We start from the raw sequence: 23,673 nt of genomic DNA, 5'->3' as shown, positions 1-23,673 counted from the left end.
TATACTAGCCAACATAAAGAAATTCTTCAAGCATTTTCTGAAATTTAGTTTTCTGGAAGCATTCCCTGTCAGAAAATACAAGATGTTATGGAACCTTTTGCTGTGGGGCTGTTTAGAAGATAGTGCCTGGATACACCTTCCTGGGTAAAATCAGTGAGCCACAGCAGAGCGTGTTGAACAGCGATGAAAATTGAATACGTAGATTAATTTATTTTGTCTGCATTCTTAGGAAGTGCTGGAAGAAAGATGTAGTGAATATATGAAAACCTCATCTGAGCATGTTGCAGACATATGAAAGCACATAATGATAGATCAGCCTTGCACACAATGAGAGATCTAACTTCCCTCTTGGACTTGCAATAATATTATTCTCCAGAAACGCTCAAAAATCAGTAAAAAACTAGCCAAATTAATAGTGATTGAAATATATCTCATAGCCAGACAAAATATTTGCTATCATAAGGTAAATAAGGATCAAAAATGAAGAGATTAGTGAAACATATACAACATTGTCTATACATTTGTATGAACAAGCCTCAATCTGAAGAGATACAATTTTCACCCAGAATCTTTCTGTGAACAAAAACAGACTGTGTAGATATCAGTAATATTTCATTGTTGTAAAAGTAACCTGAAATATAAAATTCACAGCGTGCATACATCTGTGATAGAATAGCAAAGAAACCTGACATAATCAAGTTAGTGTAACCTGTTAGAATTAGGGTCAGAAGTACCCATTGCAGCAGCCTGTGTCATCAGGTTCCCTGTCAGGTTTAATGGGGTTTATAATCAAGTGTAGGCATTTGTGTTAAGATTTCCTATGGGAAAAGAGAGAGGAGGTGGCTAATTTGTTACTGATAGTACTAGACACAAAGCTATGATATGGCCTAAAAACTATTGCTATTATCTGTAAGGAAATCCGTAGCATGGTTTGCTGGATGTAAGTAGACGCAGTGGGAGCATGCTTAACACTGAGCTGTTACCAGGGTTTCATCAAGTGAAGCAGCAGCCACTCCTTTATCTGCAAAAGCGATTAGATAGCAAACTCGCACATGATTTGGTTGCTGAGTGGTGCCTGCAGGAACTTGCTGTTTTCTCTTCACACCTGCCCTGTGTGGCACATGACAAACAGTAGTGAGCTATTAGCAGTTATTGACATTTGTCAACTCTCTGGTTTTCCAGCAGGAAAACGGAAATGGCAGCAATCATGCCCAATTTAGTTTCTCATGATGTCAGGACTTCGTGGACTCACACACACATCAAGAAGCACCCAAAAAAGGTTTACAGATGTGCGGAAGGCAGTCAGCTATGACAGTGATGTTGCCAATGTTGCACATGGATCAACTAACGATTAAGATATCAAAAGCGATCACTGTAGCTTACTGACAGCAAGCTCAATTGTTTGCACCTGTTTCCCCTGCATTACACATGAGTCTGGAATGGATTACCCTAGCTTGTGCTAGACACATTTCACCTTTCCACACCATGATGTACTCCAGCAACATCTCTGCTCAAGATCACACAACTCACTTTTCCATAACGACCAGGACAGAGAAGGAGACGATTTGCTGCCTGTTTTCTCCTTGGTGAAAGGCTTCAATTGCTATGGTAATATCTTTACTTATTGCTTCTCCTCTGCAGAATCTGGGTACTGACTGAGAGCTGTAAATCAGGCATCAGCCTGACTGCTAAAATCCAGAAACAGGCCCGTGCTTGATCTCCCATGCATTAAAACAACCTCTTACCATACAGAATTTGTGCAGGAACTCTGAATGCTCCAAGGTCAGATGCACAGTTGACTGAACTAGTTCTGATACCTGTAGTAATAATCACAAAGCAGCCCAGATCTTCTCCCTGGGAGGAGAACCAGAGCCCCTGCAATAGCACAGTGGTATGATTTTCCTGGACTTGGTTTCCAAAGTTAGCTGAACTAGTTAAACCTAAGCTGCCACAGGTATATCTATACCAGGCTGCTGTCTGCCTCCTGCTGTACTTCAGGGGCAGCTCTTGTATCAGACTGCAGGCACACTGCTGGGATCAGACAGCTGGAAATGTGCACAGAATGTTTCAGTAATTATTGTACAAAGGCTGCTTATTCCAGAAGCTATTATCAAAATATATTGTTAGTAAAAGGCTGGTGTGAAGACCAGGCTGAGCGGTCTAAATTGTTGTTAGAACCATTCAGAAAAGAGGAGGATAACTTCAGAGAAAACCAGTGTTTATTCAGAAATGGTTTTCTATGAAAACAGGCTAAATTTATTTCAGAACATTCAGAACAAATAGTCCTTCTCATTGTGTGTGTCACGTACCAAATGTGGGAGCTGAGATGTGCCAGTTAGTTAGCAATAACTTTTGCATGAGGTCAGAAACAAGAAGACTTATGCCAAGCTCAAAGCAAATCACACTTAATGTATCACAAGTATCTTGTAGATATCACAGATATCGTGTTGTCTACTATATGATGTTGCCATCTACCATGGACTTATACAAGCATACAGTTAGTTATTGTTGCATTTCAGTAGGTGTGATTTATCTGAATGTAATAAAATAAAATTCCATCCTTAAGGCAGATAAGATTTTGCTTTATCAATACAAATCATTTAGCTCACTGTGATTAATACAACTTTTTGATCCATTTCTTTACTTTGCAATGTTTTGTCCTCATTTTCCATATAAACTAATGCAGATTCTGGTTAAGAAATTATAAAACAGCATAGATATTTTGCCAAAATGAGCACCATCAGTATTTGTTAGATCACATGGGTATGTTTTACATATTATTATAGTTGCTAAAGATTAAAATTGTAAATAAAAGTTATAGATGATATGCAGGAATAATCTTAGCTATATGGGTAGAATATTTCAACTTGATGGGCTTGTTTCATTATGGTAAATTTGCAGAAATTTAGAGAACTAAACAGACAAATACTTTCAGCTGATTCTTTAATCCTACACTGGATATGACTTTTTCTGAAGAAGCTTTTGCAATCAGAACTTGATCAAATTAGATAGAAAATTATCTGCAGATCCCAATGGAATAAATGTAGGGCATTAAAATGAAAATCAAACTATTCTTCACTTGTGCTCCTGTGGCTTTCTAGTGCATAAATATCAACACAGGCATTCTTTAAACATGTTAAGAATAAAGTATCAGCTTTGAAAATAGATCAGTTCTTTGTAGTCTAAGCTTCTTTTCTTGTTAGACTATTTTTTTTTTAAATCATCATTCATGTTGTAATTATTACACTTAACAAAAACCACCGTTCTCCATTCTCTCACCATTGCTCTGATTTGTGTTCACAAGGTACTGTCCTGGGACTGAAAGGGCTGAATGTTATTTCTCATTTTGCTGCAGATAGCTGGTACTTTATCACTACAGACCACTGTTTTCCAACCTATAAGGTGGATATAAAATTATTAGTCTACTGGATCAGAGAAGAAGAAATAACGAAAAAAAGTTACAGAAAAAAAGTAAATACAGAAGGTTGGTGCTTACTTCTGTCACTGTTTACAGAACCACAGCATGGCTGAGCATGGCAGGGAGCTCTGGGTCCATCTGCTCCAATCCTCCCCAGCACCCAGAGCAGGGTGCCCAGGTCCACATCTAGGAGGATTTTGAAAGTCTTCAGTGAAGAGACTCCACAGCCTCTCTAGGCAACTTGTGCCAGTGTTGGGTCATCTTCGCAGTCAAAAAGTATTTTCTCATGTTCAGATGGAATTCTGTATTTTTTGTATCATGGAAGCCAGCTGCAACCTCAACGGTGCTGTTGAGGGGAAGGGCCTCCTCCCTCCACTAAATGAAAGTTTAGCAGATTGACTAGGTAGCTTCTGTGTAATTCCCTATTCAGATGTAGCAGCATTTCCTGGGGAAGGATTCCTGAAACATGAGAATCATTAAACTAACCCTCTGGAATCAATGGAACACTGACAATTTTGGAGAACAATAATAGTGATAGCTAATTAAGATCACAGATTTTTCTGTTGTTTGTGGTGTTGATAGTCTAATATTTCCCTGAGATTATTTCATTAGAATAGTATCCCCCTTTTTTTTCATATTAGTAATCTCCAAGAATTAGGAAGAGGTATCTTAACAAACCAAAATACCCTTGCGTTTTAAGTTGTTTCTAGATTAGAAAGGCTCAGTGCTAATGTCATGTGTGGACTTCAAGTGCAAAAGTCTCCACATGCCATTTAGGCAAATCCACTACTATGGCTGAGTGAGACAGAGGTACTCTGTAAGATTCTTGGGAATTTAAGGAAAAGTATGAGACAGAGCAACTTAGCACTTCTATTTCCCCTTTAAGGTAGGACATTTGGGTATCTTTTGATTAATAATAATAATAATAAGCATTAAATATTCAGCATTCCAACAGCTTTGTTATTGCTCTTATTTCTGTTTCACCTCCAGGGTTCTGGCCAGAGCCAGGCTTGTCTGAAAGACAGGCAACAGCTGGACTGCAACAGAGATTGCCAAGAAAGCCTACCATGTGTTCAGAAATCTCACTTGTTCATTCCAGGCACGCATTATTTAGAGAAACTATGGCTGCCACACTAAACTGGAAAATACTCTTTTTGGTAAAAACATCAGAATTTCCATATAAACAGTATATATATATATAACAGTAACATATATAAAACAGTAGTATGATTGCTTTTTCGCTTTTCTGTATTTTACAGTAAATTATTTTTTTTTTTTTGGTGGGATTTTCTGATCTATTTTTCTTTGTGTATATTAAAACAAAGCCTACATTTTAAATAACATTACAAAAGATTTCCTTTAAAAAATCTCTCAAATCCCAAACAAATTCCTTTGGCATATATGATATCACAACATCAAGCCCTTCGACCTCAGAAAAAAAATAGCCCAATAAGAAACTTTTAAAGGCTTTTATTATTTTTTTTAAAGTCATTTATATGCAACTGCTGCTGATCGTTACCTAAAGTCATTATTTCACAAACATAAGCAAAGTAAGTGGGTCATAGAAATGGGACAGACATTAACTGAGGTATGTGGTCAGATTACACAGATAAAGTGATATGTAAGAAGGCCCCAGACTACTGGGCCATAGTTCTAGGAAATATTTTTTACAATTTAGAAAGATGACTCCACTATTACTGCACAAAGAATTCATTTTATACCATACCACAGGTAAACAGAATGAAAAATGCACTATCACAGTTGGAGTGCATTTGTTTATACTTTAGTGTTAGACTGGGCCACTGGCCTTCATAAAGGCAGAACTCCTGATTAAGTCAATGACATCTAAAAGGTTTAAGAGAATAAAAGCCTGCATAGTTTAAATAGCTGTCCAGAATTAAAATTGTGTGTGCATATATATATATATATATATATACCCACATGCTTGCACACAATTATATATATATGTATGTATTATACACACACACAGATATATATGTGTCGTCTGCCCCAAAAATAATGCCTCCTATTTTGTTTTGTTGGACCATGCCATCAGATGGCAGATGGTGGTGGTATGGCAGTAGGAGTGAACCTTCCTACCAGTATTCCATTACATGTTGTAGTTGTGTGACAGATGGCAGCAGAGAGGCAGTTTGACAAAATGGCATGGAAGTGTGTATGGAGCAAAAGTGTGTCACTGAATTCCTCTATATGAAATAAAAATGCACCCACGGTCATTCATAGATGCTTGTTGTACATTTATGGAGATCAAACAGTGGATGTGAGCACAGAGAGACAGTGGGTGGCTCATTTCAGCTGTGGTGACAGTGAAATGATCGGCAAACCATGTTCTGGAAAGCCACGCTCAGCTGAAACACCATGATATGAAATGCATCTTGATCATCCACATGAACTGGCCAAGGATGGTGACTATATTGAAAAATAGTGTTTTGTAACTGAGAATTTGCACTATAAAATAGCGTTATTGTTCTCTTTGTGTCTGTTTAGGAAATAGGAAGCATTACTTTTGGAGCAACCAACATATATATACATATATATATACGTATATATACACACACATATATTTGTTTATGTATCTTATTATTACATAACACATATATATAGATAATTTAAAGAGTCCAGAGAAACAAAAACACAGAAATCAGAATCAGAGGAAGGAAAACACGAACATATATTCTCAGAAATGTGTCCTACGGGGCATTTTTTAATGGTGGCAGCACAGGGGGGAAATAAAGCAGACCTGAGAACAAAATTATTAGGAGCTGATGTCGCCAATTTTGCTTTATGCAATGCATAAAATACTTATTGGTCGTTGATATTCAGAAATTGCATGTCATTCAATATGATGATTACTGGTAATTAGCTGAATCGAGATCTTCCGCCTTAATTTAATTTTTGAGGTACCAATCCATGCCAGCAAACTGATGTGGCTTAGCATTGCAGATAAGAGCTGAAGCGCATTTGGCATGATTATAGACAGGCAGAAAAGGAAAACTAAGAAACTCTTAGGTGTGCAAGAGATCTTGAGGTACAAGGACTTCGCTAAAATCATAGGCATGTTCTCAACTTTCTATGTATTTAGTGGGATGAAAATCCAAACATTTAGCAATTCGGTGCGTGAGCACATATATGTAACTTCTCTAAAGGTGTATTATGTATCGTCTTCTTTAAATCTGCCACCTACTGCTTTTGTTTGATGCCTCTTAGGGACAGACAATGAGCAGTTGATCTGTATCTGTCGTGCTGCTCTTAATTATCCAGCCCTCTCTCACAGCCTCCCTCAGATGTCTTTTCCAGGCTGACAAGCCCTTGCCTACTTAGCTGTTTCCTGCCTGAACACTTCTCTGTCCCTTTGATCATCCTTGTTGCTTTTCTCCAAATCTTTTTCCATTCCCTCTCATGTGTTATGAGAAGAGGGATCTGACCTGCATTCAAGACGTGGGCAGACTCTCTGTGCAGCTGCAGGATGACCAGTAGACACTGAGTACACCAGATGACATCTAACCTTGGTACAGAGCCCTGAGAACTCCCTGGTGACCCTCTTAGTTGTGAAAGTAACTTTGCAGCCCTAGCTTCTGCTTCTATTACCACTCTTGCTTATGCAAATGCTTGCTCATTCCTTTGAAGTACTGCAATAGTTTTCTGAGCTGTGATTTCCCTTTATGAAAGATTGTCAGATGTTGATTGAGCACAGAAGCAGTAGGTGACACCTCCCCTGCTGGCATCCTGGCACAGATGCACAAAAGGCAAAGCTAAAGACAGCATTTAGTTGTCCATAGGAGGCGAGACTTGGAAGAAATATACAAACTTTCCACAATCAGCTAGTGACAAATTTAGTATATAAAGACATTTTGTCTGTGTAGCTTACTCCTTAGATTTGCAGTGGTTGTAACATTCACACACAATTGTTTATATATACATACCATATTGATAATTGAACAAAATGCCAGTGAGGTCTACAAAACGCATGTGCTACAAGCTGTTGTGAAACTTGAGCTGAAACCACAGTCCAGGTTATATATCTTCCTTTTGAACCATAAAACCTTGATATTTATATTTGTTCTCTCTCTCTCTCTCTCTTTTTTATTTTTTTTTCATTAAGTTCTCTAAAATAAGATAAAGAATATATGAACTGAGGCAGAAAAAGAGCACATAAACTGCTGAAAGTCACACAGGTACAGGAGCATGTGGGGAAGAGAGTGCACATTTCCAGGCTCAGGTTAATGTTAAGCACAGGGCCATGCCACTTCAATAAGTTGGGGCTAATTTTATCGACAGTATCAGTAACAATGGGGAGAAAGAGGTTTCAAAAGGGCGATTATTTCTCTCTAGTCCCATTCAAACTAGCTTTGTGAGTACAATCTCCTGATTGTGAACACTTGCAGTGCTTCACTGCTTCTGTGGTAAAAATGTTATTTGCCTCAGGGCTATTTGAGCAGAAAAAGAATATCTCGCTCTGGTAGGAAAGTCTATCTTAGGCAAATGAATCACTCCTACATGACCATAAGCAGTACAGATGCGTTGTAATCACTGCTTAATAATTACTTTCAGATCAAACAATGTTCAAGAGGTTACCACAAGTGTAAGATGCTCTAAATGAAAGGACGGGACGTTTTGTACAGACTGATAGAGAGAAGCAAGCTGTTAATAGGGGCAGCAACTCTGTGTTACTTTGTGTTATATACTCATGCATGGTGAGGCAGAACCTATGTTCTAAGCACAGCAGGAATATGAACAATCTCCGAGCTCTTGTGATTATAATCTTATTTAGCCAAGCCTTCCTTCAATAATATTACTGATTCAGAAAGCCCCTGTAAAACTGTTTGTGCCTTCTGTGGAATCTCCCCCTCCTCCTGGATGATGTTTGTTATTCTACATGTGTGTTATGAGCATTGGTTAAATTATTTGCCCTGATTCTCAGAAGCCTCTCACCATTGTTTAGAATCAAATTAATCATGCTGCACACACATTTCCTTTTAGTCTGGGGACTACCCAGCAACAAAACACCCACACAGTATCCACAAGATGAGCAGGTTTCAGTCTTGTTACCATTAGGTTTGGTTTGGTTTGGCTTGATTTGGTTTTCTCCTGCTCCCTCCCCTGCTCTTTATAAACAAGTGGTATTTATCTAAGCATCCTGCACTGGGCAGCTGGCTGATGGGTCCCTCCAGCTGGATATCTTCTCTACATTTAGCTCGACCACACCTGCTTCAGATAGCAAACAAGAAGTGTTTTTATTTTCTGCATCTGAAAGAACGGGGAATGGAAGGGCTACATGAGATGAGGTTGGGGCAGAGGAAAAGGGAAAATCTTGGACAAATCGCACCTCTTTCAGCTGTAATACTTCATGATGTTTTCAGATCCCATCTGGCCTTGTACAGAAAAAAAGAATAAAGTTCAAGGGCTTTTTTCTTTCTTTACTGCTGCACTACTCTCTTTAACACAGTTATTTCATTATCTCTTGCTATCATTTGATCAAATTTATCTTCCATTAGAACTTCCTTTCCCTTGAAGTAGACAGTGACATGAGAATGCATGCCTTTCCAAGCTTTTATTGTTCTGAATTAAGAAATGGTAGAATGGTCTCATGAAAGATTAATGACTTCCCGTAAGCATCTTTGTACCTGCGGACAAGCAATTACAAAAATATGTTCAAAAGAAAACAAGAAAGGATATGAGAATGTATTGGCCAGGTATTTCTTGGCAGGCAGCAAGCTTAGTTTGTTACACTGCCAGCATATTTAGAGCTAAGGCAACTTCTGTCCTGACCTCATGTATCATATTTTGTTTTGTACATTAGTAGCAATATTGGCCTTGTAAGAAGAACCGTCACTTTACAGGTATTTTGTTGATGCTTTGTTGTACTTAATCTCATGTATATGTGCTCGTACCTGTTTCTGAGAGTTAGCTCTATGTTAAAAATTAAGAGTTAAGGACTGAGTATGCTGTACAGCATTTATACAATTTCAGCAGCTATTTCATGCTGATGGATTCTTGTTTTCCTTTCTAGCTTTTTGTTTTTGTTTCTCTTGTGCAGAGATTTTCCATAAAGTTTCTTCTGGGCTCACAAAAACAGTAAATTGAAGAATCTTGATGATTGCCTAAGTCTTAAATATTCTCTGCTTGGATAGTCTAAATATTGAACATCCTTCATTTGACAGTCTTCTGTCACGGCCTCTGAGGGAGGATGGAAACCTCCAGAGCCTCCAGTTTCTGACACTACAGTGCGGACTGATTGTAACTTCTCAGCTTCAACTCATCAGCGTGAGCAAGCAGGAGCTGGTGAAGGAGTACCTGGAGCTGGAGAAGTGCCTCTCCCGCACTTTATCCTGCTGTTATGTTCAAATTAAAGGGACTGGATTGGGTGTAGCCATGATGCACTTGATCTTCCTGTCTACATACTCAGCCCTATGGTAACTTCAGTACAGACGTCTAATCAATGTGAAATTGCTTAATTTCAACCATTTTCTCAGTAAAGCCAGAAAATCATGATTTCCTGATTCTGAGAGCTCAGCTGTGGATTCAGATAAGCACATTTCTTAGGCGACCACATTTTGTTATTTCTGGGGTTCTTCAATGAATTGTAGTATAAAATCTCTCCTTTGAAAAAGATATTCCATGCCTGCAGATAGCTAATACAACCCATTTTTTGTAAACATATAAGAATATACTGTTCATATACGACCAGTATAGTACAGTCTGTTTTGATGTCAAAGTAGTTTCAGTAGTTAGTGGACCAGGTTACTGCCCACAGGTATCAGCTCAGCCTAGTATGCATGCAGGAGAGTACAAAATTAGCAGCAGTAAGCAGAGAATGATAGAATCAAGGCAGAGGCAACTCATGTAGATGTACATTCAGATGGGAGAGTAATTGCAGGACTTGAGACCTTGGCTAGCTTAAAGAATGATTACAGAATACTGTATTTGCAGTTATTGCCTCTAACTTTATCTTGGAGTTCTGTGAAATACAAGGAGGGCTCATGTAGAGTCAGCTGTTCCAAGAGGAGTGCTGTTGGAGGTCTGGACGTGATTTAGTGGAGGGCTATTAGAGTAGTATGAGTAGTATAGTTAGGTTGCAGTTGGAGTTGATGGACTTAAGGTCTTTTCCAACCTGAGCAGTTCTATGACTCTATGATTCTATGATTCCAACAGTTCTAACATCCATGGCTTCATAAAATAGGAAAGGACTGAGTTCCCACTCATCCTAGCTTTCGAAACAAAAAAGCAAATATTACTAAATACCATGCAGGTGGGGATTGCAGTTTTGGGGACTCTAGGAAAACTCACCTATGATCTGTTCACTTTCAGTTTTATTTCTGTTTTATTCTCAACTCGAGATTAATTTTCTTGTAGTGTTTTATTTGGGAGTATCAAATCTTGTTTTGTTCCCTTTTCCTCATTAGAGTTACCATAATTTTCACAACTATTTAGTTATTCCTTTAAATCCGTTCTCTCTTTTGAGTCCAAATCTCATTATCTAAAGGATATGGAGTAGGATAATTGTCCATACAGCTTTGAACGTATCCAAAATTTTCTGTGAAAGAGCATGCAGAAGTGAAATGTAATGTACACAAAACCACAAAGAACTGCTCTCCTTTATAGAAAATCATTCCAAGAAAGCTGAGACAAACAGTTCTTGTCCTGTTCATTTTGATGTCAGGTGAAAGGAGGATTAGCCTGAACATAAATACATTAAGAATGTGAATGTTTAAAGTTATTGTTTACAGAGAAAACAGGAAAGTGTCTTCAGTTTCTAATTTCTACATGCATCTTTTCTTCATTGGAAGTGCCACATGCTCCAGTCGGTGGCCCTGAGTAACTGAAATGCTCATACTGAGCTTTAGCTGGCTGCATGGAGGTCTTTCAGCAATGGGATTTAACATTCTGACCTAACATTTAATGTATTAATCCCAATTTTATGCTTATACTAAGACTCTCTGCTGTATTAAATCAACCTAGGTTCATTCCAAATTAGGTCTCTCCCACCCAAGATCAATAGGGCCAGTGTTTTGTTCCCCAGAACTGACCACCCACTTTTATGAGAATCTGCAGTGAATTAGAAAATCTGTCATTGCTGGAGGAGCTGGACAGCTAGGATATGGCCTGTCATTCCTTCCATACAATATGCACCCTTTGTCTGCTATCTCTTAAACTAACCTGACATAATTTAGCCTCCTGGTCAATGGTATCTTTATTCTCTCCGAAGGAATGCTTCGTTTGCCAGCATTATTAAGAAATTTCTGGACAATGTTTAGTGGCTGTGCAATCATCCAAGGTTCTATTAAAAAGCCATCTGGGTAATTAATAGCACATTTGTTCTCAGCCTCCTCCCAATTTGTCCATTAGTGGAATAAAAGCACAGGACAAAGGCTAATGTGGTTCGCTTATATTTTACAAGAATTCTTCAGGAAGTTGAAAACACATGATAGTTTTCTAAAGATGCTTATGTTTATGGGCACTCTACGACAGTGGCAAAATTGCATAAGGCAGGGGCTCCTAAGCAGACTCCTTCCCTGCCAATGGTGGGTTGAGCATTGCTGGTGTGCTGCCTCACAGTGACACTGCCCGGCCTGAGATGAGGAGGGTCAGCAAATTGTCTCCTTCATCTCCATCCAGTTACAGCTGATAAAACTGATTCCAAGAGCCATGTCAGGGAACCACATCAAATACAGCACAAACGACTTTTATACTCTTTAAGTTGATATTTGAAGGCTTTTCTGAGGTTTCTTTTTAATGTCTCCTCTTGAAAGCAAGACTACAGCCTCAGGCTGCAATCTCTGAGGTTTTTTTTTTTTTTTTTTTTTTTTTTTTTTTAATTCTTTCCCTTTCATTTACCTTTTCTTTTTCCTGTCCCTTGAAATCACCTGAAGAATAAACACTTTGAGATTTTAGAAGTTCGTTGTTAAAACTAAAACACTCTCCACTTGAGCTTGAATTTTTAGTCCTTTTATTCTTGTTTTCCCTCCTATAAGGAGGATAGTTACTATTACTTTGTGTCTAGTGACATAGATAGAAGCCAAGTCTGCATCTTTCAAACTACTGTAAAATGAACAATTGCTGAATAGCTATGCTTCAGCAGCAGGGATCTCTCTTGTACCACAGACAATTAAAACTAATATTTGTGTGTATGCAGTTATAATTTATTATAACTTATTATAATATATTATAAATGTTATAATTGGGTGTAGGGCTAGAGCTGGTGTAATCCCAGTGGTGAAATCAACAGGACCATGATGATGTACACCGTGGGTGGATCTGGCCTCATGAGAAAAATAAGTCTAGAATTCATAAACTGCTTTGATGAAAATTTGGGTTGTGCACAAAATTTTTTTAATTAAAAAAAAAAATCTTTCTGTGGAAGTTTTGGTTTCTTGGGGTTGAAATATTGAATTTCTGAAAACCAAGACTTACCCATTTGCCTATTTTGCCCCAGAGGCTGAAAGGGATTACATTTCTGTTGTTTTGTTTGTCTTCATGGGCTGCGCTCTGGAGGGAAAAATGCAAATCCCCAGTGAATCACAAGATGACATTGTCATGGTTCACAACCTCCTTGAGATTGCTGTGCAGCTTCAGAGAGTCAGTCCAGAGAGCAGCTTGCATTCATACTCTACAAATGCAGTCCAGAGTACAGAGCATCACACAGTGTTTCTGAAATCCCTAGCCTCCACTTCTAGTTAACTGCTTGGATTTGATTTTAGTTTTCTGGAGGTGAGTGTGCCAGCTTGTTTATGTCAGTTTTTGTTTCAGCAGATTCCACAGGTACAGCCTACTTGGTGACATTTGAACTTTCTTGGGTTGTGCTTCCCTTTCGTACCAGCTTTCTGTTTTCCATACTAGCAGTACCTTTTGAGGCTCCTTCATCTTCTGGTTTAGCAGATAACTGAGATCAGTAACAAGAAGACTGTAAAATTAACACTGTCACCATCTCCGCTGAATTTTCACAGCTAATGGAATTTCTACCTGAGCAATAAGGAGTCATTCTTTATCTTTTTTTCTTTAAAAAGTGAGCAGAGTTTTTTATATATAGGATTTCATTTCTAAAGCAGTTTTCCACTGGAAAAATGGAAAAAATTTCCTGTTCTATATTCAGACCTCCTCCAAGAGATAAAAGTTGAAGTCCCAGAGATAGCTTTTTTTCCCACCTAAATGGAGTGTGTTGGGGTTTTGGCCTGGATTTTGGCCAAAACAAAGAATGTGTAGAGCACAGAAACAACACAGCAGGTTTTTAATTTACTTTTCACTCCAATGCTTCCCCCACACTTGTGTGAAGAAGCTCTTTCCACAGCAGTATAAATGTTTGTTGACACTTCACAACCTCAAGTGCCTATAAGAAAGTGATTATAAAGGAAGTGCTCTGTAAATACTCAAAAGGCTCAAGCTGGTATGTCTAACTGTGCAGCACCCATACTTAATTTTGTTTGCATGGTGTAGGCCTATTGACATAAGTGATGCTCCCAATAAAGGTTGTTTAAGGTAATTAAAGCCCTTAAAGCTTCCATTCTGAGCTAACTGCATTAAAATCAGCAATGCACTCGTAGTACCACTGATTCTGATGGACATGTAGCTATCTTGTTTCTGCCACATCAGTCAGAAGGCTTAAAATTCTTTTTTTTTGGCAAGGCACAGCTTCTCTTACACAAAGTGCCCCTTAGTGTCTTAGTGCTGTATGATGTCACAGTGTCACATTTCATCCTGCCGTAACGTCCCAGCTTTCTCTGGGCAAAATCGTTTTCCATCTGTGGTCCTGAAAGCACAGTACCTTACTCTATACATAGCCCTAAGAACTTGAGAACATTTATTCTCAAGTGAGACTAATGAAGACCTTTTGGGAAGTACACATATCTTCCTACATCTTCAATAAAAAGAGACAGAAAGATCACATGGAAGAATAAAGGATAATGAAATGTGCTAGAAGTCTAAAAAGCAGTCCACGGGAAGATACCTTTTGTAGAAAAAGAATAAAGAAAGATTTCAGCACAGCTTCAGTTCACAGCTTCCACATATTCCAGCCTCTGCATCTACAGCCTCAGGTTGCTTTTGTGCAATCCCTCCAGATCTGCCAACACCACTCCACCATCAGATGCACATTCCCCTCTTTTACATCTAAGTTAACTCACAGAACAGAAACCTCAAAATAATGTTTTGTCTTTTTTCCCCTTCTAGATTCATGTTGGTGTAAAAATCATTGAATTTCTGAATTATGAATGATGCCAGTTGCGTCTGGTACTTTGACAGAAGCACTGAACCCATTTTGTTTAAAGTTCTACAGGCTTTTATTTTTCTATGCATTTCCATTCTAAGTTTGACTTCCTCATTGGCTCACATAAAAGCTTTCCTCCAGGAGACCCACAGAAATTTTTGTGATGGGGCTCAACTGAAATGCAAAAGAATAATTTTAAGATTGTCCTTTTGGTTACTGTAATTCAGTGAGGAGAGTGGGGCATTTCTTGGTAAGCCTTAATTAGCTGCCTTGGAATTGGCACACGTGTACTTGAGGTTTTCAATTAACTCATTTTGGTGATATTGGTGTTTATCCGGGTCCAACATAGAAATGACTGATTTTGTAGGTCACTTAGCAGGAAGTCTTCACTTGACACCAGTTGTGTTTTAGCTGTACCATCCTTTTCCACACTGATCTAGACCTTTTTTTGTGAGACTGTGCTGGAGGAAGTCTGACTGACTGTGAACTACTTCTGTAGGGCATTTTTTGTCCCACTGACTTTCTGAAAAATGAAGGGTGCCTTCTGTAGAACTTATAAACAGTACAAGCTGAACTGCTTCTGACCTGTACTCAACCTATTCAGCTTCTGCTCCTGACAGACTTTTCAACAGTGAACTCACTTTTTTTTCCCTCCCTGTTAGGACTTCTCCTCTCCCCTTTTGTTTTTCCTTTCCCTTTCATTTTATTATTTCTTTTCTTTTTTCTTCCCTCCTCCTTCCCCCCTCCCCCTCCCCTTTTCCCTCTCCTGCTCTCTCCCCTCCCCTCCATTTCCTTCCTTTTCCCTTCCCCTTCTGCTTCCCTGTTTTAGTTTCAATTAACTTTGTTTACCACTATTTGTGCTCACACTTTGCTTCCCAGGTTCCTTAAAACATTCCTAGGAGCAAGAAAAGAACCAGGAACATTTCATTTACCACTGGTAGCAGAATGTGATTACTGAGAGCATTTGGCCCATAGAAAAATAGTACAATTTGGGAGAAAGTCTCCCAGCCGTTTCATAGAATGACATACTATGACAGAACGTCTGCACAGAAATCTGTACATATTGAGCTCACATACTCTGGGGTTCTGATGCATGTGTTAGAAGTGGTCGAATAGGGAAAGAAGAGTCTGTTTTCTCTCTTGTGATTTTATATTCTCAAAGCAAAGTTTCATAGTCAACATAATTTCATTTTAAGTATTTCTATTTTCGGTATTTTCTGTCCAGTTTTATGACACATTAAGGACAATTCCTGAGGTGCTAGATATGTGTTGATGAGTACAAGTTAAACACAAAGTATTTCCTGGGAAGCTTTTTACTGTCAGATAACACTTATCCTTTCTTCTCCATGGTGCTGTTTGCCAAAAGAGAGCCATTTAAGATGACATACTTAAGCTAATATTTTTATTTATATTGCACTGATTTTCAGTTCAGTTGGGGAGAAATGCTGAAGATATGTCTCTTCAGTAGAAAAATACTAAGGGCAAGTAATTAGAAATTATGTAGAACAGATTATTGGACTAGATGATCTTTTGAGGAACCTTCCAATCCCTGACATTCTCTGATCGAAATTCAGATCAGAGATCAGATCGATTCAGTGACGAAATCACTGAAGGAAGATCTGTATGCATTCATTTTCACAGTAAGATACAGCATGTTAATTTTTGCTTCTATCAAACTGCTCTAACAAATTCTTTCACTGATTAAAGACAAAAGCCTGCTATATAGAAATTACCATATTTTTTCTCTCCTATTAAGTCAAACTCATTAGAAAACCCATAATAGAAACACATGGACTGCATTCAGGTGAACAGATTATGAACTAAATAAGCCTTGTAGATCCACACTGCCTTGTTCAGTACTTATGAACTTCAGTGTTTGAGGGGCTTTCAGTTGTTTATGGAAACAAAAGCTGTTACTGCAGTGTCCTGTTCATGAGCCACATCTTTCAGCTTTTTTTTTTTTTTTTTCTTCTCTCTAGTGTTCCATTTCCTATGTTCCAGCTACCTTATTGCTGGCAGAAAAGGAAGGAGACCTGGATTGCTGGGTTCTGAGGTAATAACTGAGTTAGATTTGTAAATAGTAAACAGATGATGAAGAAATTTTTGTAGACTGATAATGAAAGCCAACTGAAAAGTGCAAACATAATAACATTTCTGGAAGTCATATACTGTAATTAATCTTTTTGTCCTGTTCATTCAGGATCCTTCTGCTAATGGGTCTTTGCCAAAAACATAGTAATCAAGAAGGTGGAACATAACTAATTCCCCATGTTCTTACAAAATAATTTCCTGATTAGAAGTTTACATTCTCAAGGTGACCCCTTCTTATACAAGGTCACTGAAAACACTTAATAGCATTAGTTAATTCTTTTACTAAGCATTATAGTTTATAATGTTACTGGTTCACTTGTTAAGAAAATCAAGTTTGTTGCACCCAAAACAGTTACATGAATAGCTGTGTAGCTTCCCCCATGCCTTAAGAATTTCACAGAATAACAGAACTGCAGGAGTTTGAAGGAGCCTCAAGAGATCATTAAGTCCATTGGGTCTTGAATACCTCTGCAGAAAGAGACTCCACAACCTCTCTGGGCAACCTGCTCCAGTGCTCCATCACCCTTAGCATAAAAAAAAAAATTCTTCCATATGTTTGTAGGCATCTTCCTACCTTCAAGTTCTAGGCCTATTGCTATGCACCACTGAGAAGAGCCTGGCCTCATTCATTTGCATCCCACCTCCCTTTAGATATTTATAAATACTTATCAGATCCCTCCTTAGTCTTTGTTTCCCCAGGCTGAGCAGACCCAGGTTACTCACCCTTTCCTCATAAGAGAGATGCCCGAGGCCACTAATAATCACAGAATCACCAAGGTTGGAAAAGACCTAAAAGATCATCCAATCCAACCGTTCACCTATTATCAATAGCTCCCACTAAACCATGTCCCTCAACACAACATCCAGTCTTTAACCTTTGAGGCTGTACAATCAATGAACATACAGATGCTATAACCATGATATATAAGAGAGTTAGGCTAAGCAGGTTATTACCCCCCCCCCAAAAAAAAAACCTACAAAAAAAACCAACCAAACAAAAACAAACAAAAAAAAAAACAGATAGAGTGCTTACCCTTGTCCTGGGCTTGCTGTAAAAGTCCAAAGAAGAGATACCCAGAAGAGATCCTTCCCTACTGGTAGTCAGCTCTTAAATGGGGTCTAGGAGAGGTGAAGCCAAGCTCCATCCCTTCCAGCAGCACAGGTGGATTGCCTTCACCTGTGCTCCCAGGGCTGACTCATTGTTTGTCTCAGGTGATCAATCAGAGGTTCAGGCTGTGATTCAGCAGTTCCCATAGAATGGCCCTCTGCTGGACTCCTTATAGGAGATCTCTGTCTGTTTTTAACTGTGGATCCTGGAACTACATGTTGAACAAGACCAGACTCAGCACTGATCTCTGGGGAACACCACTAGTTACACGCCTCCAAACTCTGTGCCACTGATGACCACCCTCTGAGCTTTGACAGTCAGCCAGATCTCAATCCACCTCGCTGTCCGCATATCTATCCCATACTTTCTAAGTTTCATAACAAGGACGTTATGGGACATGGTGTCAAACATGTCATGTTTTGTATTTATTTGCCTGTACCTTCCTCTCCTCCTCTTCACATCCTTCCTTGCTGTCATCCCAGTCTCCCACTGCCACCTGATTTCTATGTGACCCAACCCTCACATTTTCTTTTGCAGCTCCCAGCCTGTTCTGAAGTTTGCCTTTTCAGTGTATCCCTGGTCCTTAGGAAATATTCAACAAGTTCTTCGCATTGCTCTTTTTTTGTTTGTTTTTTAAATCCTGAAGGTTAAACTGTCTGCTCTTTGTTCCTCCTTTTAACCACGATGTGCTGGAGTATACATGGCATTTCTGGCAACATAGATGGCAGATTTAATGTTGACACGAATTAGGAACTTCTGAAAGAACTGTGCTTTCTGATCTACCAAAAAATGATTGCTATGAGAGAACTTAACATAAAAGGAATAAATAATTTGAAAGATATTTAAAGATATTTTCTCCGTTGCATTCCTCATATTCTAGAGGTTGTCATCCCGTTCCTCCAAGGGTTTCCTGAGATTTATTTGGGAAGGCAGAGGGAGAGGATGGTTAAGGTTTAAGAGTTAGTATATTTCAGGAGGTGTGATTGTGGTCTTGGATGTTGATCTCGTGTATAAAGTTTCCCTTAAGCATTAATATAAGCTGTAGATAAATTATTCTGAAACAAAAAGTAAGTTGGGTTTCCAGAACTGAACTGCAGAAACCAACCACAGTTATGGGTATGTGCAATTATAGCAGAGGTTTTAAAAATAACAAAGCACACACACCAAAAAAGCATGACTGCAGCCAGGAAAGTAAAAAGATATTTTGCATATCTGAGCAAGCTTATCTATTGCTGCTGAAGGGTTTCAGAAAACTGTTATAGCAGAGTACGAAATTGAGTAGTCTTAATATTAAAACAGTTACAAATCTTGGGATAGAAATCCTTATTTCCTTCTGTGCCCTTAAAAGCATACTTGTTTGAAGCATCAGCATGAGATGCTGTTATATATTGGGACTACTTTTAACATAACTCAGTAACAAAACATAAAACACAGAAGTAATATCTCTGGTCATATTTATCACTAATAAGTTTAGCCAGAAAGATTTCACTGGACTAAATGGACACTTTATGTATGACATTTGGGAAAATTTTCAATCAGTCAAGCTTAACCTTAGGGCTCCATGAAAGTATAGAAACACTCTCTTATGCAAAGCAAAATTGTAAGCAATAAAATAATGAGAAACATTAATAAAAAATAATAAATAATAAGAAGATGAGAAGCAGTCCAAACAGATTGCCAAATACAGATTGAGCCAAAGCTAGCTCCAAATCTAATTTTCTTCCATGCTGAATAAGTAGTGTGATGGATAGGCAGGAAACAATAATAGTGACATATTTTGCCTCTAGGAAAGTTTTTCAAAAATGTGCTCTCTATGTGCCATATCCATAAAGAGTGGAAAAACAGTACTCTGACTATCTTAGGTCAAACCTAGGTCAAGATCAGTAGATGCAGAATTGCTTGAAAATCTGTACCCAGACAGTAGTTACTTAGCAATTACACATACAGGTACGACTGCGCAAGGACATCTTCACCCAGTGTCCTTCAGCAGCACTGTCAGTATAGACTAGATTAGAATAGCAAATATGCCTATCAAATTCAGAGGCAGCACAAATCTGTGAGGGGACTCTATAGCAGACTATAAGAAAAGATCAGAATTTAAAATAAGTTCAAAAGTCTGAGGAAGTCAGAAATCAATGAAGTGGATTAATAGAATTCTACAGAGAAAAATTTGAAGGAAGCAAAAAATTTGGCCTTTTCAAGGTGCAGTGTAATTGGCTGTGTTAGTAAGAAGTAAACAAAATAAAAGCCAAAGGGAAACGTGGTTCTAATATCAAAAGCTAAAACTTAAGAAAAAATATTTTATTTGTTTTTCATTCAGCTTTATCTGGACCACATAGGCATCTCTCCTTTCAAAAAAGGTGCAGATCATTTAGAGACAGACCAAAGGGGCAGCAGGAAAAAATCCTTACGAGACATAATCCACAAGAGGTATGAAGTTAATGAAGATGCATATAAGGGAGAGGAAAAGATTAACTGTTTCTTAACACGTCTGTAGAAGCCAAAACATCATCTGCTGGGAAGAGCCTAGGGGTAGACTTGAACCTGCCTAGGGGTTGGCCATTATCAGGTCCCTCCATTTCCATGCTCTGCAGTTATGGAGATGGAAACAGTTCAATTTAAGCATCTGTCATGTTTTCTTTCTTCACGCTTTCTGACCTGGTGATTCATGGAGCTGGGGACAGGTCCAGGCGTGCATGAGTTAATGGATGTTTACCCAAGGAGAAATGTCTTAGCACTTGAGGTATTCAAAACCAGATGAAATTGGGAAAAGGCCCTCAGCAGTGCTAGGGGAATTTGAAGGCATGTGTGCATCCTGTAAAAGCCAGATCTTCATTGAGAATCCAGAACCATTAGTTAGAGTTTAGGGTTTATTTAGACCTATGCCAGTCTGTTATGTGCCAAAGGTGTTGCACACACTGTTGGCAGGCAGTGTGGAAACGTGCAAACTCCAGCATTTGCAGCATGCTGTTGGGTTTCTATCTCTCTGTGCTCTGTGCATATGGACTTCTAAAACAATTAACTCGATTTTTTTTCAGTGAAGAAAAGTATTTGATGGGGACTGGGACTGACATTTGGCTTGGAGTCCCCAGGGCAGCCTTGGGAGAGTCTTTTCTGAATTATGGGTTATGTGATGAAGATCATGTAACTTCTTAATACCTTATTAGTGATGGTGGAGAACACAGGCTAAATAGCACAAAAGAAACACAGAACTGTCATCTGGTTCCTAAACGGATCTCTGTCTGTTGTTGCTGCATATTCTGACAATAGTAGCCTTGTCCAGCTGAGTCCTGATAAATGAAATATACAATACAGCATTTGTGTGCCTGCAGGGAAAACAGGCTTTGATTTCTAATTTCAGTTAGTTCAATACCTTTAAAAAAGCACACACACATCACAGGCACCACCACCAAATAAACCCATCAGTACAACAACCAGAAAGATGTGGATGATGTTTTATTTTACTAGTGATAGCGTCTTTTTCAGTGAAGTTAGACATTTCACTCATAATGAAAATACCCTTTAGTTAAAATATTGAGTATTCAGTTCAGAAAATGCACAATAAATCTGGGGCAAAATATTGTGCCTCCCCTCTAAATTTTTCAGACAGTAAAGTAATGTGTTGGTATGAATAAAAGATTTGATTGTGGTAGTCATTTGTTTCAATTCAGTTTGATTTGAAAATGAAAATTGAAATATCTCTTCAGGTTAGATAGCAGTGCTATTCATCCTTAGCCAGCCATCCTTACAGCTTGTGCTGGGATAGCTGAATGCCAGCTACAGCAATGACCTTGTTATGTTCATGTGTCAAGAAAAGAATGAATAAGCCTGATCCGGTCTTTTGCAATACCCTAAAAGTTTTCCATCCTTTCAGCTCTCTTCCTTTCCTTTTTCATGCTGGAGTCCAGGTGTCCCAGTCCCAAACAGCCCAAAATGCTGTTCAATGAGGCGTGTCTGGCTCACACTTGTCCTGCTGTCTACATGTTCCTACCACAGCCCCCACTCCTCCCACACAGAATCCCTATGCACGTTTTGCAAATGGAAACCCTCTAGTACAAAAAAATCCTAGAGCTTTATAAGCTTTAAAAATTTCAGTGCACCCTCGGAAGAGATCAGTAGTCACTAAGAGTGCTGTCAGTGTACCAGGCTGTTCTTACAGGAAAGGAATTTGTTAGCTGAAGTTATCTGTGAATATCATTTCCTAAGATAATTCCTCAGAGCCACCCCCGTTCCCAGAGAAACACAAACTCTCTTTCCTCTGCAAAATCCTCAGCAGTCTCTGCCAATCTTATTCAGGCAAAAAGTCATTAAAATTTAGTCACAGAGCCTTGCTTGGTCCCCTTCCCAAGGATTCTTTTTTTTCAGGTACCAAAAGTACTGCCTCTGTTACTACTGATTTTAATTATGTTTAATTTTATGCACATAAGACTTACAGAGTTGTATCCTGAAGTTTTTATTTTTATTTATTTATTTTTTTTAACTTCATATATAAATTTAGTAGTTGCCTGTGTTTATTCATATTGGCAGAATCCTCTAATGTAGTGTTAAATAGACTCCTTTCACACACTTATTCTGATAAAAATGATAAAGTGAAAAAGGCTGATGAACAAAATAATGAGTAATTTGTGGGAAATGGTATAACAGGCCTGACTACACATCGGCTTTGTATACTCTGGGCTTTTGATTTTCAGTATCTGTCAAGATTTACCTTCTACTTGGAATTTCTAGGTGGATTCCTGTAGTCACTTCAGGTCTCAAAAACTGTGCTTCTTATGTCCTCCATATCACAACTCCTTATAAATGGTGTTTTGTTTTTTTTTTCTTCATAAAACAGATGCTTCCCATATAAGAAGTTTCTTAGAACAAAATAGATTTCAGGATCAAGGGAATTAGGTAAACTGTGCAATTACAAGAAAATACATGCTCCAATGCAACTGGAAAGCACCATATGGGACATTTCAGACTGCAACAGTCCTGCAAAAATCTACTTGTTGAAAGAAACAGACACTGCAAGGGCATTTAATCATCTCACTTTCTTATATAAAAGGAAATCCCTGAACTCCTTTAGAATATCAGCTTTGGATATAATTAGCCTGGTGACGATAATGTACTTCACAAAAAGTGGTCTTTTTTTTCTGAAAGATTTCAAGTATCCAAGAAACACATATATCAACACATGTTAGCTCTTGCTGCTGTCACCCTGTGACTTCAGCAAAGTAGAACTGCAGAACAGTTTTGCCTTAGCTACCTTGAAAAGTGTGAAAGGTAAATAACACGGCCAACCAAATGCCTTTAAGACATGTCAGGAAGTTTAGTTCATGGAAAATGTTGTGATCCTTCTATTCATGTGTTGTGCTTTTGGGCATCCAAATGCTGTGCAGGTACAACAGTTCTTTGAAATCTTAGTTCAGAATATGAACTATGGTGGTAAGACCTAACTGGTGACAAATCCATCCTAACTTGCACCCAACTGGTACTGGAGGAAGCCCCCAGCACAGGCATAGGCTTAGGCTTGTTGACAAGAGCTTCACTTCATTTGATGCAAAATTTGCCCTAATGTGACTGCTGTCATTTATGATGTAGTTACCAGAACAATTACATCCACATTAGGGGTGGCTAATGTACCTGCAAGGAAATCCCAACGTACTCATTACCTAAAGCTCACCCAGCCAATATAACCTGAAGTCTAAAATTTCTATTACATTTTTTTCTGTGGTAAACTCAGTAGCTGGCATGCTTGCTAATACATTTTAGTGGCTGAACATAAAAGGGAATTTGCAAAACCAGTGTCGACTGCCTGGATCCCCCTTTTCAGGTGTGAAATGTGAATCTAAA

The 23,673-nt window shown here is 38.5% G+C and overlaps 1 long non-coding RNA gene across 1 annotated transcript; it reads right to left on the bottom strand.

Annotated features, from left to right (window-relative positions):
- Positions 1-8,769: 8,769 nt before the first annotated feature.
- On the bottom strand, positions 8,770-17,865 carry LOC125690540 (uncharacterized). The gene is made up of 3 exons (XR_007375705.1): positions 17,764-17,865; positions 12,851-12,925; positions 8,770-9,063 (listed from the first exon to the last, which is right to left on the bottom strand). It is a non-coding gene; the product is annotated as an uncharacterized LOC125690540 (long non-coding RNA).
- Positions 17,866-23,673: the final 5,808 nt, after the last annotated feature.

This window comes from Lagopus muta, chromosome 3 (assembly GCF_023343835.1).
Source record: "Lagopus muta isolate bLagMut1 chromosome 3, bLagMut1 primary, whole genome shotgun sequence".
In the NCBI taxonomy this organism is placed as follows: Eukaryota; Metazoa; Chordata; class Aves; order Galliformes; family Phasianidae; genus Lagopus; species Lagopus muta.
This window is presented reverse-complemented; position numbering and strand designations above follow the sequence as displayed.